General features: G+C 41.8%; 1 protein-coding gene and 1 pseudogene across 1 annotated transcript in view; one reads left to right on the forward strand and one right to left on the reverse strand.

Annotated features, from left to right (window-relative positions):
* SOHLH2 (spermatogenesis and oogenesis specific basic helix-loop-helix 2) overlaps positions 1-18,863 on the reverse strand; it is a 63,380-nt gene that overhangs the window by 13,134 nt on the left and 31,383 nt on the right. The window lies entirely within an intron of this gene.
* LOC118622979 lies at positions 5,538-6,535 on the forward strand (annotated as a pseudogene).

The raw sequence follows: 18,863 nt of genomic DNA on the forward strand, positions 1-18,863 counted from the left end.
TTTCTATGTACAATATCATGTCATTCGCTAATAATGACAGTTTCATTTTACCTTTCAAATTTGTATCCTTTTAATTTTTTCTTCATGTCTGATTGCTGTGACTAAAACTTCTAATACTATGTTAAATAAGAGTGGCAAAAGTGGGCATCCTTGCCCTGTTCCTGTTCTTAAGGGAAATGCTTTTAGTTTTTGTCCATTGAATATGTTGTTGGCTGTAGGTCTTTCATATATGACCTCTATTATGTCGAGATATGATCCCTCTAATCCCAAATTGCTGAGTTTGGGGTTTTTTTTAATCAGAAATGGGTGCTGGAATTTGTCTAATGCTTTTTTTTTTTTTTAGCATCTATTGATATGATCATGTGATTTTTATTCTTCATTTTGGTTATGTGGTGTATCACATTTATTGATTTTTGAATATTGTACCAGCCTTGAATCCCAGTTTGTCACGGTGAATAATTTTTTATGTATTGCTGGATCCGATTTGCTACTATTTTGTTCAGGATTTTGGCATCTGTGTTCATCAGGGATATTGGCCTGTAGTTTTCTTTCTTTGTAGTGTCTTTATCTGGTTTTGGATTTAGAATTCTGCTGACCTCATAAAACAAGTTTGGAAGTCCTCCTTCTTCTTGAATTTTTAAATAGTTTGAGGAGAATGGGTGTTAGTTCTTCTTTGAATGTTCAGTAAAACTCCCCATGAAGCCTCCGGGTCTGGGCTTTTGTTTGCTGGGAGAGTTTTGATTACATCTTCAATTTTCTTAGTTGTTATTGGTCTGTTCAAGTTTTCTATCTTTCCCTGGTTCATTTTTGGGAGACTGTGTGTTTCTAGAAATTTGTCCATTTTGCTTAAATCGTCGAATTCGTTGCCTTATAATTGTTCATAGTATTTGTTAACAATCCTTTGTATTTCTGTGGTGTCAGTTGTTACTTCTCCTCTTTCATTTCTGATTTTGTGTATTTGGGTTCTCTGTGTTTCTTGGTGAGTCTAGCTAAAGGTCCATCAATCTTGTTTATCTTTTCAAAAATCCAGCTTGTTGTTTCATTGATCCTTTGAATTGTTTTTTTGGTCTCCATGTCATTTATTTCTGCTCTGATCTTTACTATTCCCTTCCTTCTACTTGCTCTGGGGTTTTCTTTTTGTTTGCTTTCTGGTTCTTTAAGTTGTGAGGTTACATAGTCAATTGGAAATTTTTCTTGTTTCTTGAGGTAGGCCTGTAGTGCTATGAACTTGGTTTTCAGGAAGTTTTTTTTATTTCTTCCTTGATCTCCTTGGTAACCCATTTATTGTTTAATAACATGCTATTTAGCCTCCATGTGTTCAAATGTCTTTGCATGATCTTGTTGCAATTAGTTTCTAGTTTCATGCCATTGTGATCTGAGAAGATTCTTGATATGATTTCAATATTCTTGAACTTGTAGAGACTTAGTTTATGTCCTAACATATGTTCTATCTTTGAGAATGACCCATGTGCACTTGAGATGAATGTGAATTCTGAAGTTTTGGGGTGTAATTCTCTGTAGATATCTATTAAATCCATTTGGTCTAGTGCTTCATTTAGAGTCTCTGTTTCTTTGTTAATTTTTTGTCTAGAGTATCTATCCAGTGGTGTTAGTGGGGTGTTGAAATCCCCTGCTATAATTGTATTGCTGTCGATTTCTCTTTGAAGTCTTCCCAAAGAGTTTTAATATATTTTGGTGCTCCTATATTGGGTCCATGTATGTTTACCAAGGTTATATTTTTCTGTTGGATAGATCCTCTTTCTTTCTTTCTTTCTTTCTTTCTTTCTTTCTTTCTTTCTTTCCTTCCTTCCTTCCTTCCTTCCTTCCTTCCTTCCTTCCTTCCTTCCTTCCTTCCTTCCTTCCTTCTCTCTTTCTCTTTCTCTTTCTCTCTCTCTCTCTCTCTTTCCTCACCCAAAGATATTTCTTTGTTGTTTTTTTTGTTCAGATAGAGTGGGAGGGAGAGAGAGGAAGAGAGAGAGAGAGAAACATTGACATGAAAGGGACAGATTGAGTGGCTTCCACCCATACCACCCAACCAGGGCTGGGGACCAACTGCAACCAAAGTACATGCCCTTAGTGGGAACTTAACCCAGGACTGCAGGCCAACACTCTAATCGCTGAGCCAAACCAGCCAGGGTGGATAGATCCTCTCAATAGTATGTAGTGGCCTTCTTTGTCTCTAGTTGTGGCCTTCATTTTGAAATCTATTTTATCAGATATGAGTATTGCTACCCCAGCTTTTTTTATGCTTTCCTCTTGCTTGGAAGATTTTTTTCCATCCCTTCACTTTCAAGCTATGTGAGTCCTTTGTTTTTAGGTGGGTCTGTTTTAAACAATATATATGTGAGTCATGCTTTCTTATCCAATCAGCTACACCATGTCTTTTTATTGGAGCATTCAATCCATTTACATATAAGGTGATTATTGATATGTACTTATTTATTACCATTTTTGTTTAGTGTGGTTATATCTTTCTTCCAGTTTCTTCTACTAATTAGAGCAGTCTTTTTAACATTTCTTGCAGTACTGGTTTGGTGCTAATATATTCCCTTAGCTTTTTTTTTTTTTTTTCCTCTGGGAAGCTTTTTATTTTACCTTCTATTTTGAATGATAGCCTTGCTGGATAGAGTAGTCTTGGATTCAGATCCTTGTTTTTCATGACCTTGATTACTTCATGCCTCTTCCTTCTGGCCTGTAGTGTTTCTGTTGAGAAGTCAGCTGATAACATTATGGGAGTTCCTTTGTAGGTAACCTGTTGTTTATCTCTTGCTGCCTTTAGAATTCTCTCTTTGTCTTTAATTTTTGGCATTTTAATTACTATGTGTCTTGGTGTGGGCCTGTTTGGGTTCTACTTGGGGTTCTTCCTTCACCAAGTTAGGAAAGTTTTCTGTCACTATTCTTCAAATATATTCTCTAACCCTTGCCTATTTTCTTCCATTTCTGGGACTCCTATGATGCAAATGTTATTACGTTTCCAGTTGTCCCACAGTTCTCTTAAGCTGTCTTCCTGTTTTTTTAATTGTTTTTTCCTTTTGGTTTTCTGATTGGTTGATTTTTTTTCTACCCTGACTCTAATTCACTGATCCGGTCCTCAGCTTCCTCTACTCTGCTGGTTAGTCCTTCCAATGTGTTCTTAATTTCTGCTCTGTCATTTGTTTCCACTTGGTTTGTTTTTAATGTTTCTATATCTTTACTCATGGTGCTGATGTCCTTACTCATGCTGTTGAGCTTCCTCAAGATCATGGCTCTGAATTCTAGTTCTGTTAACTTGCTTAATTGCTCCTCATTTATCTTATCTTCAGTAGAGGTCTCTTGTTCTTTCCATTTGGATTTGCTTCTTTGTCTCACCATTTTAGCTGTCTCAGTGAGCCTGCCCAATTTTCCCTGTGGGTGTTGGTGTTCTGCTGTTTGTGGCTCCCTCTCCTGGGTTTGGATGAGTGTGGGAGGACCCACGTTAAACACCACTGTCAAGTCTTACTTTCCTGGGTAGGTTTGCAAGCCCAGGAAAAGCTCAGTTATCCTCTAGTTTTCTGCCTGGAGGCTATTAGTCTCAGTTACTTGAAGAGCCTGGGCTCCTCAGTTGAATGAAAAACTCCCTCAGGTGTTCAGCCTTAGTTTTCTTTTTCTACCTTCTTCAGATGGATCCTTTCTAGACCTTTGGCCTTTTCTAATATAAGCATTTAAAACCACAGTGTTTTCCATAAACTTTGCTTTAGTTGCAACTCACAAAGTATAAAACATCCTATTATCATAATCTTTCCATTGAAATATTTTCTAATTTTTTCTGTGATTATTTTCTTTTACTTATGGATTATTTAGAAGTGTGTTTTTAAATTTCTAAATATTTGAGGTTTTCATTTATATCTAACTCTTATTGATTTCTAATTTAATTTCATTGTAGTCAGGGAACAGACTCCTTGTGAATTCAATTCTTTTAAAAGTATTATATCCTCCGGCACACAGAGCACCTACGTGAATGTACCATGTGCCTTTGAAAAGAATAAGTATTCTGCTGCAAGTGTAATGAGTAGTGTTCCATAAAAACCTCTTAGATCCAGGTGGGTAATAGTAGACACAGCTTCTAAATCTTATCATTTTTACTGTCTAGCTGTGGTATCAATTGCTGAGAGAGAGATGTTTAATCTTCAACACTGTTCATAGATATTTGTCCCTTGAATTCTATTTTTCCTTAAAATACTTTGAAGCTTTATTATAGTCACATGCTATTTGTGATTGTTCTATCATCTGATAAGTTAATACTTTCATCAGTATTAAATGCTACTCTCTACTGTAAGTGACGGTTTGTGTTGAAGTCTACTTTATTTGGTGTTAAAATAAACAATCGGGTCTTCTGCTCCTTACTGCTGTGCCTTTACATATATATTTTTAATTTATCTTTACTTTTGCAAATAGTACAGATGTTCCTCCTTTGTGCCCCTATGGACTCCCTCCTCCCTGTCTTTTACAAACAGCAGAGAGACTGATCTTACCTGTTTTTATTCATTCTAATAATCTCTGCCTATTAAATAGAATTGAATAAAAGTACAACATTCTACTATTTCCACCCCCCTGTAATAACTTTTGGCTTTTCTGTTCTTGTGTTCTTCCTTTCCTGATATCCTTCTGAATAATTTTAAAAATCCAATTTTAATTTGTCTATAGCTATGGTTTTTGCAAAGCTCTGTAGGGTTGCTCTAGGGATTCTATATATATGTGTGTGTGTGTGTGTGTGTGTGTGTGTGTGTAACTTTTCACAGTACATTTAGAGCTAATATTTTACAACATCACATAAAATAGATCGATGCTGCTGCCAGTAAGTATGTTTACCCCTCTCATCCTTCATGGTATAGTTGTCATGCACACCACAAAAAGATGCTATGGTTTTTACTCATAATAATGTGAAGCATTTTGTGGATTAAAGACTTCAATGTAAGACTTAAAGCCATGAAACTAATAGAAGAAAACTGGTAGCAAGCTATTTGACATCGGCTCAGCAACATCTGTTTGGATATATCCCCCAGAGCAAGGAAAACAAAAGCAAAAGCAAACCAATGGCCTTCATCAAACTGAAAAGGTTTTGCACAGCAAAGGTAACGATCAACAACACAAAAAGACAACCCACTGAATGGAAGCACAGAGTGACAAATGACACGTCCAATAAGGGGTTGATATCCAAAATATGTAAGGGACTCAAAACACTAAAAAAAAAAAAGAACAATTTGACCAATAAAGGGGCAGAACACATGAGGAGACATTTCTCCAGAGACGTGCAGTTGGCCAACAGACGCAGGAAAAGATGCTCAGCATCATGACCATCAGAGAGACGCAAATCAAAACCACCTGCCGGCAGTCAGCGGCTGTGACCAAAGAGTCAGCAAAGAGCCTGTGCGACCAAGAATGCGAACAGGAGCCCGGCCCCTCTGAAAAACAGTGTGGCGATGTCTCAGAAAACCAAACACAGGTCTACCACAGGACCCCACGATTTCACTTCTGGTTATGTAGGTGGAGAAAATGAAAACACGAATTCAAAAAGATATATGACCCCCCTGTTCTCTGCAGAACCCCCTGGGAGTGGGGTCCTGTACACACGTCCTGAACACCGGAGGCCCTTCAAGGCCCTCTGGCCGCTCAGTACAGTGGGGCTCGGGTCTGCGTGCTCTCTGCACCACCCCACTTTCATTTGTGTCAAGCCAACCGCACCCCTGAGTCTCTGCGCGAACTTCCTGCACGCAAGCTGTGCATTTGCAGGTGGGGCGGGTTCTGTGCGCTCAGAGCCCTGCACCGCCTACTCCTAGCGACGAGGGCCTTGGGGCGGCCAGAGGCAGCAGCCCAGGCGGTGCAGCCGGTGAGGTTGCCCAGAGCGCCACACTGTCCCCCCGCCGGTGCCTGGGTGTTCCACACCATGGGCATCATGCGCTATAACAAGCAGGCCACAGAGAATGCCAAGGAGGAGGCGAGGCAAATTTGGGGGCTTCTGGAAGCTCACTTGGAGACAAGGACTTTTCTGGGGGGCGAACGTGCGACACTGGCTGACATCGCGGTTGTCTGTGCCCTTTGCGGCTCTGCAAACAGGTCCTGGGTCCTTTCGGCTAGGCCTTCCCCACTAGCAGCCGCTGGTTCCTCACCTGCACTGACCAGCCCAGTCCCGCCGTCTCGGGGGAGGTGAAACTCGGCGAGGAGATGGCCCAGTTTGATGCTAAGAAGTTTGCAGCCAGTCAGCCTACAAAGGCCACCCCCGGAAGAGAAGGCATCTCGGGAGGAGCAGCAGAAACCCCAGGCCAAGCGCATGAGGACATGCAGCTGCTTCTGCTCCCAAGAGCTCACCCAGACCCTCATGAGGTGCAGCCGCATCAGCGGCCTGTCCCAGCGGCTGGACACGCTGAGAAGACCTCTGCAGGGTCACCCTCCCTGGGACCAGCAGCAGCAGCAGCTCCATCCCTGGGGTCTGGGTCTTCTGGGCCAGGAGCTCGCCTTTCCACTGGGTCCGGAAGGACAGGTGGACAGTGAGTCTTTACACAGTGGACAGTGGACCTGAGCCAGGGGACCCGATGCCGGGTCGACAGTCCTTTTGCTGGGAGGGGGCCTTCCAGCATGTGGGAAAAGCCTTTAATCGAGGCAAGATCTTCCAGTGAACCTCTCTTGCCATCTCGAGCTGCCTGCACCCATCCTTCAGGGACATGGGGGTCATTAAAGGAAACTGAACATTGAAAGGAAAGATACGTGAACCCCACGTTCTGTCAGCACCGCCTACAATAGCCCAAATGTGGGATGGATCTCGGTGTCCACTGGTAGAGGAATGGATGAAGAAGATGCGATGGGCACCCACAATGATGCTACAGTGATGGAAAAGAAGGAAATGTTGCCATCGTGACGATGCGGATTGACCTGGGAGGTGTGACGACGCTGGGCGAGATACGTCAGACAGAGAAAGACAAACGGTTTCCCTTGTGTGAGGAATCCGATAACACGAAACAAAGGAACAAACAAAACAAAATAAAAACAGATCGCTGAAAGAGTGAGCACACTGGAGATTGGCGGAGTGGGGGAGGGCGGGGGCGGATGAAAACGCTGGAGAGGAACAGAGTCAATAACACTGTGATCATCCACCTGGTACAGATGGTAACTAGTAGACTTAGTGCGGCAAGTCCACTGTAAGGTTTGTAAATGTCAAATCACTACACTATACACATGACACCAATATAATACACTTTATTAAGTTTTCCAACTCTAATTAATAAAAAATAATCCGAAGCATGTCAGCCACCTAGCCCAGCTTTGTCGCAAGCCCTTTCCCCTTGACGGCCTCGGATGAGGAGATCTTAATGGTTCGGTGGTCCGAGATCATCGGAACAAGCCACGGCAGGTGTAAAACGCCATTCAAGACACAGAATCTGGGGCTGGTGTTGGTTTTTCTTTTCCTAATACAAGCACCTGCCATGTGTTGGGGAGTATAACTAGTCAGTGGAACCTGCCAAATATTAATGATACAGATTGCTTGCTTTGTGAGTTGATCCGATGAGAGGATTTTTGATTATTCCTAATTGTTTACTTTGAGTAGGTGACCAGGTTTCTCTCTTTGTCATTTATAAGGACTTACTTTATCAATGTTGGAAGCATGGAGCAAATGTTCAGAGTTTTCGGTCGTCTCATTTCTACGTCCCTCTGCCCAGCAGCATGACCACAGAGTGACTGTCCCCTCAGGGGAGCCGGCCCTGGGTGCGTTCTGCATGCTCAGCCGGCCGAGAACAGCGGTAAGACGAGGCGCACGTGTTCTGTGTGTGTGTGTGTGTGTGTGTGTGCTGAGCATGTGGCCAGTCATGTTCCTGAACTCCGTCTCTCTTGGGTGGACTTCAGATGTGTTTTGGAACTTTATAGGTAATACTCTTAGATTAATTATAACCCATGTAATTAATTAATTATCTGTGCCCATGATCTTGGCAGCCACTTCATTTGCCATCGTTAAAAGCAGGGATCGCAAACTTGTGATTTGTACTATCTTGAACTGATTAAATTGTCTAAGCTCCCCAAAAATAAAATCTGAAGCATTTTAAATGAAGAGGAAAAGTGTTTCTTTTCTAACATTAACTCACATAAGCTGTCATTCCTGTCGGTGCTCAGTCCCTCCTGGAGATCCAAGCTCCCATTGGTTACCACTTCCTTCAGCCTAAAGAACTGCGTTTGGATGCCTTACCCTGCAGGTCTGCTAGCGTCACAATCTCTAAGGTGTCTTTTATCTGAAAACCTCTTTATTCTACTATTTGCTGTAGGGAAACAAAATCTGAAGGGAAAATAATTTAAAGCAAAAATAATGACGATATGAGATTGACAACATATGTGAAAATAAAATGCATGACAAATGTAATAATAAAAAATAAGAGCAAGTAGAAATACACTGTTGTAGGTTAAGTGTCGTAGCGTCTATCCAAGGTGAATGATGATAAGTTAAGGATGCACACTATAGCTCTAGAACAACCACTGGAAGAAACACTAACAGTTTTAGCCAAAAAGCCAACAGTAGAGAATTTTAAAAATGCTACAACTTACTTAATTGATTAATCCACAGGAAGGCAGGCAAAAAGAAAGAAAATAGATTAGTCTATATGAAAACAAATAGAAATATCATGGACCTAAAATCAAACGTAACAGTAGTTATATTATACATGAATAGACTAAACAATCAAACCGAAGAGATTGTCAGAATAAGCACACAAAAAAGAAACACAAGATTAAAATACATGCTACTTACAAAAGACACTCTTAAATATAAGTGCATATATAGGTTATAAGAAAATCATGCAAACATTAATCACAAGAAAGATATATTAATATCAAAGTAGACTTTGTGACGAGAAGTATTTGCATAGAAAAATGACCATTTATCGTTTTGTAATGATAAATGGTCATTTCCAAAGAAGACAGGCACCTCACAACACTATCAAAATACACAAAGCAAAACTACAGGAATAAAGTGCAAAACAGACTGATTTATAGTCATCAATATAAATTTTAACTCTTAAAAGAAATCAATAAGGATACAGAATATATTATTTATAGAACACTGTACCCCAAAATAGCAGTACATTCTTTCAAGTATAAATGGAATATTCATCAAGAAAGACCCTATTTTGGGCCATAAAACAAGTCTCAGAAACTATAAAAAAATAGAAACCTCACACAGTATTTTCTCAGGTGACAACTGTAATTAAATTATAAGCCAACACCTGGAAAATCTCCAAACATTTGGAAATTAAGTTACACACTTAGAAGTAATCTTTGGTCAAAGAAAAAAACACAAGAGAAATGAGAAAAATATTTTTAATTGAATGATGGTGAAAATATATCAAAATCTATGAGCTGCAGCTAAAGCACCACTAAGAGACTTTTATAAAGGTACATGTATAGTTTTAAATACCCGTATTGGAAAAGAAGCAAAGGTTAAAATCAATAATCTAAGTTTCTACCTAAGAAGATATTTAAAAAGACCAAACTATAGAAAAAAGGAAATGATAAAGAGCAAAAATCAATGTAATATAAAATGGCAAATAATAAAGAAAATCAATCATTAAAAATTCGGCTCATTGAAAAATATCAACAAAACTGATAAATACTTCACTAGACTGATAAAGTAAAAAGAGAGAAAACACCTATTATCAATACCAGGAATGAAAGAGAGAATATCCTCAGAAAACCAATGGACATCACAATGATGAGATTATTGTGAACAAAAAGTGTTTTAATAAATTTGACAACAGATTAAATGGACATATTTTTGAAAGATGAATTAAACCAAACAGATAGATAAAACATAAGAAACTTAGTCTTATTATTATTTAAAAAATGGAACGTAATTAAAACCTAAATGACTTCACTACTGAATTCTATTCAACATATCAATCTTACTCAAACTCTTTTAAAAAACTGAAGAGAGCCCTGGCCGGTTTGGCTCAGTGGTTGGAGCGTCGGCCTGCGGTCCAGAGAGACCCGGGTTCAGTTCCCGCTAAGGGCATGTACCTCGGTTGCAGTTTGTCCCCGGCCCTGGTTGGTCGTGCGGGTGGCGACCACTCGATGTGTCCCTTTCACATTGATGTTTCTCTCTCTCTCTCTTCCTCTCTCGCCCTCCCACTCTATCTGAACAAAAATGGAAAAATGTCCTCAGGTGAGGATAAAAAAAGAAAAAAGAAAGAAAAAAAACTGAAGAGAAAAAGAAAACACTTTTATCTTATTTATGAGGTCAGCATTCCCTTGATACCAAAATTCAATAAAGACATTATAAGAAAACTACAAACCAATATCCCCATTAACACAGATACAGACACTGTTAAAATATTAGCAAATCGAATCCAACCAGAACAAAAGACAGGAAAAGGATAGCCCTGGCCAGGGTGACGCAGTGGTTAGAGCTATGTTCCGCACACAGAAGGGCCCCAGGTCTGATTCGAGGTCAGGGCACACACCCAGGTTGTGGGTTCTACGTCTGGTTAGGGTACGTACAGGAGGCAACTAATCAATGTTTCTCTCTCACATCAGTGTTTCTCTCTCTCTCTCTCTCCCTCTCCCTTCCTCTCTCTAGAATCAATGAAAAAGACATATTCTTGGGTGAGGATTAAAAAAAAAAAAAACAGATAATATATCAAGTCAAAGTGGAGTCTAGCATTTTTAAATATCAATGTAATCACTACATTAACAGAAGAAAATCATAGAGTCATCTTAATAGACACAGAAAACATTCTGACAAAATAAAAACTTGAGCTCTGGCCAGTTTGGCTCAGCAGTAAGAGCGATGGCCCACAGACCAATGAGTCACGGGTTTGATTCTGGTCAAGGGCACGGACCTCGGTTACAGTTAGTCCCCAGCCCTAGTCGGGTTGTGTGGGAGGCAACCAGTCGATGTGTCCCTCTCACATCAATGTTTCTCTCTCTCTCCCTCTCCCTCCCTCCCACTCTGTCTGATAATAAATGGAAAAATATCCTCGAATGAGGATTAAAAATAATAATAATAAAAATAAAGACGAACTAGGAAGAGAAGAAAACTTTGTAAAGGCGATAAAGGCATGTACGTTACTTATAGCTTACACCACAAGTAAGAGTAAAAGATGCAAGAATTTCCCTCTAAGATCAGAAACAAGGCAAGATGTCTACGTACATCACTTCTAACTCAGAAATTTTACAAGGCCAGGAAGGCAAAAAATAGAAATAAAAGCCACCGAGATTGGAAAGGCAGATGTACACGGTTTCACTCACAGAAGAGATAGTAATGTATGTAAAAACTCCTAAGGAATCTATATATATATTTTAAAAAGCAACTAGAAGTGATGAATAGATGTGGCAAAGTCACAGGATACAAGACCAACATACAAAATAAATTTAATTCTACATGCCAGTAATGAACATTTTGGAAATACAAATGAAAAACAAGGCTGTTTACAATGAAAAATTTTAAAACACACAAAAACACTCAGGAATAAATTCAAACTATAAAATATTGCTGAAGAAAATGAAAGACTTTTCATAAATAAAAAGACAAACGGGAAGACTCTTGTTCAATATCAATTCTCCCCCAAACCGATCTATCGACTTAACACAATTCAAATCAACATCCTAGTTTTAAATGATAGGCTTATTTTAAAATTTACATGAAAAGTCGCCCTGGCCGGTTTGGCTCAGCGGTTGGAGCGTCGGCCTGCGGTCCTGAGAGTCCCGGGTTCGGTTCCCGCTAAGGGCATGCGTACCTCGGTTGCAGTTTGTCCCCGGCCCTGGTTGGTCGTGCGGGTGGCAGCCACTCGATGTGTCCCTTCACGTCGATGTTTCTCTCTCTCTCTTCCTCTCTCCCTCCCGCTCTATCTGAACAAAAAATGGAAAAATGTCCTCGAGTGAGGATAAGAAAAATAAATAAATAAATAAATAAATAAATAAATAAAATAAAATTTACGTGAAAAGTCAAAGGGCCTTTAATATCCAAGACAATTTGAAAACGAAGAACAAAGCTGGGATACTTTATCTGACTTTATAACTTACTGTAAGCTACAGTAATTGCGGTATATAATGTCAGAGTGAAGAACACAGATAAACAGGTCAGTGGGAAAAGAGAGAAATCCAGAGACACACTAATAATCACATGGTAATTGATTTTATGAAAGAACCAAAGTGATTCACTGGAGAATAAAAAGTATTTTCAACAAAATCTTGCAAATATCCATTTGAAAAAAAACAACAACCCTCAAAACTTACTTCATGCCATGTATAAAAATTGATTTAAGATTAAAATAATCACAAAGGCTCTAATTATAAAGCTTTTTATAGCCAACTCAGGGACATAACTTAGTGGTAGGCAATGTTTTCTAATGCAGGATAGGAAAAACATGAAGCCTATTTTTAAATATTGATACATTAGATTTAATCAGAATTTTAAAAATAACTTTTGCTCATCAAGAGACACTGTTGCAGCCCTGGCCGGTTTGGCTCAGTGGTTAGAGCGTCGGCCTGCGGTCCTGAGAGACCCGGGTTCGGTTCCCGCTAAGGGCACGTACCTCGGTTGCAGTTTGTCCCCGGCCCTGGTCGGTTGTGCGGGTGGCAGCCACTCGATGTGTCCCTTTCACATCGATGTTTCTCTCTCTCTCTGTTCCTCTCTCTCCCTCCCACTCTACCTGAACAAAAAATGGAAAAATGTCCTCGGGTGAGGATAAAAAAAAAAAAAAAAGAGAGAGACACTGTTGCAGAAATGAATAGTGAGCCACAGACTCGGAAGAAAACATGTCAACACACAAATCTGACAAAGGATTTAAATCCAGAAAGTTAGAGCCCCTACAACTCAGTAAAAAACACAAGCAACCAAAGATGTTTTCACGAGCCAAACACCTGAATAGACTTTTCATAACAGAAGATACACAACCGGCCAAAAGCATGTGCAAAGGTGTCACCGGGGAAACTCAAGTGTTAAGTCACAATCAGATCACACTCCGCAACCCCGGGACGATGAGGATGAAGACGAAGGTGCCGGGTGCGGGAGGCCACGGCGGGCGGGCCAGAGGCGCTGTTTCAGAACGCAGCTTGGAGCGTGGTGAACACGGACACAGCCCTTCGTCCCCGTGCCACGCAATCACTTTCCACGTTCCCAGTCAGGAGAGATGGAGATCTAGTTCCCAAACGCCCGCCCGGGAAGGATGCCCGCACCAGACAGCGGGACGCACAGCCCGGTGCGTGTGCACAGGACGGAGCGCCCAGCATGAGGGCGCAGGCTCCTGGGCACACGCACGGGGAGGCACCTCCATGGCTGGTGCGCGGCCAGGCACACGTGCACTGACCGGTGAAGTTCGAGAACAAATCCTGGCGACAGAAGTCGAAACGGTGGTTGCCTCTGGGGGATGGGACAGAACAGACCAGGAGAGAGAACCAGGCGCTTAACATGCAGGTGGTGCTATTACTCAGATCCGAAGGTCACTGCCAGTAGGAACGCAGTTCGTGCCCCCCAGTCCCCAAGAGGAGGGGCACTTCCTGCCACCTCTCCTCTGTGAGGAGCACACCATCTTTTCGAAATTCATCAACCACACCCTTAAAGGCAGGCAACGTATCTTACAAACACTAATTTAATCTGATAATATCTATTAAATGTATTTATTTATTAATTGATTTATTTCTTTTATTACAGATGCTCCTCCTTTTTCTCCCATTGACTCCCCCCCCCCCCCAGTCTTCACCATATGCTGTCTGTGTCCACTGGTTATGCGGGGCACTCGGTTCGGCCTCGGCCAGCTGAGCTGCCTGCTCAGGTTCTAGCTGAGTGTTTCCTGCCTACAGATAAATTCCCACCTGCTTTTGCTGCTACTTATTGTCTCTTGTTTGAATTCATTCCTACGAGCAAGACCAGAACTGGGGTTCAGCACATTGTCTCTGCCCAGAGTCTATCTCCAGCCAGAGACCCCGGGACCACCGCTGACACCTTGGTGCTGACTTGGATTTCGGGTTTCAGAACTGTAAGTCCTCGGAGCGTGAGGGCAGAGAAGGGGCTAATCTGCTTTTCTCTGGGTCCCAATCGGGAGGACAGGCAGGAACTGAGGTTAACTGGGGACAAATGACTGAGCGAAAACCACAGTGCCCATGAGTGTCGGCCACCAGCTGGCACGGCGGGGAAGAGGCGCCCCCCCCCCCGTCTGTGCAAGCGGGGCTCTCAGGTGACTGAGGGCCTCGGCCGTGTCGGAGGGTCCTCCTCCCCGCTGTGAGGGCCTCACGGGGACCCCGAAATACCTCCTAACTCACTCCGACCACGTGGGACTGCACACAGGCTCGGCCACCGAGCGCGCCGGGCCTTGGCTTGCCTGAGGGCCAGGGGAGAGGCCGACATGTAGGGGGATGGGTTGGCCAGCAGTGTCATGGGCCTGGGAGCCCTCACAACCAGCCGCCTAGACCCCGCACTGACCCCCGGGGACTCCGCTCGCAGCCCTGACCTCCTCACGCCCACATTCCCGGCACATTACTTTGTCACATGTCCTTTGTCACGACTGGCCGGGCCTCACTGCCCGACTGGACTTCCTGATCTACAGCCTCGCCCTCCTCTGCACAAACTGCACTTGGGGTGGTTGTCGCTCCTGCTGCAGAAATAGGGGCAGACACCACGTTAGAGCAACATGGGGCCCAGGTCTCTGGGAAAGAGACAGACACCCCCTCTCACCCGCATCCCCCGACACTATCATGACAGACACTGGCCTGAGGAGCCCACAGACGTTTCCTCCGGCTGGACCATCCGACGTGGCAGCCGTGACAGGAGAGCGTGTCGGGCCGTGTCTCCGTCTCCGTCCGGCTTCTTCAAGCCTGTCACCGGGGCCCCTCGTCATACTCTCCGCGCAGCTCAGCTCTGGGCTGCATGGCACTTGGGGCTCGCTGACCCCACTCTGGTCAGGTGACTGAGCCCTGACTTCCACACCCTCAGGGCTTCTCCAGATTCCACGGAAGGCAGAGCGGGACACAGGAGGCCTGAGCTGCAGCTGCAGGGAACCGGGAGTCACCCTGGGTCTGGGCTCCCCACCTTTCTCCGCGTAAACGGGGCCCCCTCGCTTCCTCGGGCTTGTACCACGTGCGAGACCACAGCCAGAGATGAAGTCCGGGGAAGCCACTGGGACTAAGGGGCGAGTCTGTCCCCCCTCCGGTGCCACACCCACTGGGCTCACTCTTTTCTCTCTCATTATACAACCTTTTGGGATCAGGGGCAGGTCCCTTCATTAAATCTACTGCCTGGATTGACTGTCCTTACATTTCTACAAGGCCCTGGGCTCTGGCAGGCCCAGCAAGCACACTTCGGGGAACAATGTCAGGCCTGCAGAAGAGGGGAACACCCCAAGGAGTCAACTTTAGAAAGGTCAAACTTACGGTGGCAACATCCTGAAAGGAATAGAGAGGAACCACAGACCACACGGCCAGGCTAGCTAGTTCGAGGTCTGGGTAGCTAGGAGGTGGGGATGCCTACTCTCAGCAGAATAGAAACAGTCCACTTCCCGAGGGCAGTGACTCCGTCCTCTCCATGACTGGCCACAACGGAGATCGTGGTAAGTCTGCCCTCAGAATGTGGGATCTTGTTCTGTAACTGGTACACAGATTCACCATAAAGCTACCTGGTCCAAGGTCTGGAGTCCCTAGTATTTTTCTCCTCTCTTCTCTTACAGATGTGAAATACCACTTCTGTTCCCCCAGACTTGCCTTTGGGGTGCATGTTGAAGAACTGTGATACATTTTACCACCAAACTCTAAAAAGAAAAATATTAATGTTTCCTGCAACATACCTTGGCAACAATATAAATTAGAAAGTCAGGAAATATGGCCTGAAAATAGCAGTCTAAATTATAATACAATTTGACAACTGGACTTACTCTTATGCTATAGGGTAAATGGACAGAGGTACCCTATGTCCAAGCCTTCGTGGCTCTACAAAATGACCGCAACCTATGTAAGGCTTGAAAAATAGACCCTACCTTGCCTGCTATAATGACCCAAGGTCTCAAACCCCATTAAAGGGAGAAATAACCACAACAAAAGTTGCTAAGGCAACAGCCCTGAACCACCTCCAACTTACTCTGCAGGGAGCCTGACCCTTCCATATGCGGGAATCTCACCCAAGAGCCCTAAGTAAGAAGAACTCAAATATGCCCACACCAAGGCACATAATAATGAAAATACCAAAAATTAAACACAAAGAGAGAATTTTAAAGGCACCAAGAGAAAAACAACACATTACCTACAAAGGGGCCCCCATAAGGTTATCAGCTGATTTCTCAACAGAAACACTGTAGGCCAAAAGGGAATGGCATGAAGTATTCAAGCTAATGAAAAACAAGGATCTGAATCCAAGACTATTCTAGCCAGCAAGGCTATCATTCAAAGTAGAAGGTGAAATAAAGAGCTTCTCAGACAAAAAAAAAAAAAAAATGGTGAAGGAATATATTATTATCAAACCAGCACTGAGAAATGTAGAAAGGACTGCAGTAATAAGCAGAACAAATAGAAAAGCATAGCCATAATACATGAAAATGGCAATAAATAAGTACATATCAATAATAACCTCAAATATAGATGGATGAAATGCTCCAATCAAGACACAGAGTAGCTGAATGGATAAGAAAGCATGACTCATCTATATGTTGATTACAAGAGACCCATCACAGAACAAAACACTCACACAGGTTGAAAGTGAAGGGATGGAGAATTTTCCAAGCAAATGGAAATGAGAAAAAAAAAAAAAAAAAAAAGCCGGGTAGCAATACTCATTTCTGATAAAATAGATTTCAAAATGAAGGCCATAACAAGAGACAAAGAAGGCCACCACATAATATTTAGAGGATCTGTCCAACAGAAGAATGTAACCTTGGTAAAATATAAGTACCCAATACAGGAGCACCAAAATATATTAAAAATCTTCTGGAGGACTTCAAAGGAGAAATCGATAGCAGTACAATCATAGCAGGGGACTTCAACACCCCGCTGACATCACTGGATAGATCCTCTAGACAAAAAAATTAATAAGGAAACAGAGACTTTAAATGAAGCACTAGACCAAATGGATTTAATAGATATTTACAGAGAATTACACCCCAAAACTGCAGAATTCACATTCTTCTCAAGTGCACATGGGACATTCTCATGAATAGACCATGTGTTAGGACACAAACTAAGTCTCTTCACGTTCAAGAAGATTGAAATCATATCAAGCATCTTCTCAGATCACAATGGCATGAAACTAGAAATCAATTGCAACAAGAACATGCAAAGACATTTGAACACATAGAGACTAAATAACATGTTATTAAACAATGAATGGATTGCTGAGGAGATCACAAAAGAAATAATAAACTTCTTGGAAACCAATGAAAATGAACACACAACAACACAAAATCTATAGGATGCAGCGAAAGCAGTTCTGAGACGGAAGTTCATAGCACTACAGGCCTACCTCAAGAAACAAGAAAAATTTCTAATAGACTATCTAACCTCACAATTTAAAGAACTAGAAAGCAAACAAAAAGAAAACCCCAGAGCAAGTAGAAGGAAGGAAATAGTAAACATCAGAGCAGAAATAAATGACATAGAGACCAAAAAAACAACAAAAAAACAAACAAACAAAAAAAACAATTCAAAAGATTAATGAAACAAAGACCTGGTTCTTTGAAAAGATAAACAAGATTGATGGACCCTTAGCTAGACTCACCAAGAAACAAAGAGAGAGAACCCAAATACCCAAAATCAGAAGTGAAAGAGGAGAAGTAACAACTGACACCACAGAAATACAAAGGATCATTAACAAATACTATGAACAATTATATGACAACAAATTTGACAATCTAAGCAAAATGGACAGATTTCTAGAAACACATAGTCTCCCAAAACTGGACATGGAAGAGATAGAAAACTTAAACAGACCAATAACAATAAGGAAACTGAAGAGGTAATCAAGACTCTTCCAGCAAACAAAAGCCCAGGCCTGGATGGCACACAGGGGAGTTTTACCGAACATTCAAAAAAGAACTAACACCCATTCTCCTCATACTATTTCAAAATATTCAAGAAGAAGAAAGACTTCCAAACTCGTTTTATGAGGCCAGCATAATTCTAATTCCAAAACCAGAAAAAGGCACTACAAAGAAAAAAAACTACAGGCCAATATCCCCGATGAACACAGATGCCAAATTCCTGAACAAAATACTAGCAAATAGGATCCAGCAATACATCAAAAAAATTATTCACCATGACCAGATGAGATTTATCCCAGGGATGCAAGGCTGGTACAATATTCACAAATCAATAAATGTGATACACCACATAAACAAAATGAAGAATAAAAACCATATGATCATATCAGTAGATGCTGAAAAATCCGCCCCCCTTTTTTGATAAAAACACTCAGCAATGTGGGACTAGAGGGATCATATCTCAACATAATAAAGGACATATATGAAAGACCCACAGCCAACATCATACTCAATGGGCAAAAACTACAAGCATTTCCCTTAAGAACAGGGATAAAACAGGAATGCCAACTTTCGCCACTCTTATTTAACATAGTACTGGAAGTCTTAGCCACAACATTCAGACATAAACAAAAAATAAAAGGGATCCAAATTGGAAAGGAGAAGTGAAACTGTCATTATTTGCAGATGACATGATATTATACACAGAAAACCCTAAAGATTCCATTAAATTCTACTAGATTTAATAAATGAATTTGGCAAAGTAGCAGGATACAAATTAACATTAAGAAATCGACGGCATTCCCCCCCCCCCCCATGGCATTCTTATACACCAATGATGAAGTCACAGAATGAGAAAGTAAAAAACAAAACAAAACAATAATAACAATCCCATTTACCATTGCAGCAAAAAAA

Source organism: Molossus molossus, unplaced genomic scaffold (assembly GCF_014108415.1).
Source record: "Molossus molossus isolate mMolMol1 unplaced genomic scaffold, mMolMol1.p scaffold_m16_p_9, whole genome shotgun sequence".
NCBI classification, from domain to species: Eukaryota; Metazoa; Chordata; class Mammalia; order Chiroptera; family Molossidae; genus Molossus; species Molossus molossus.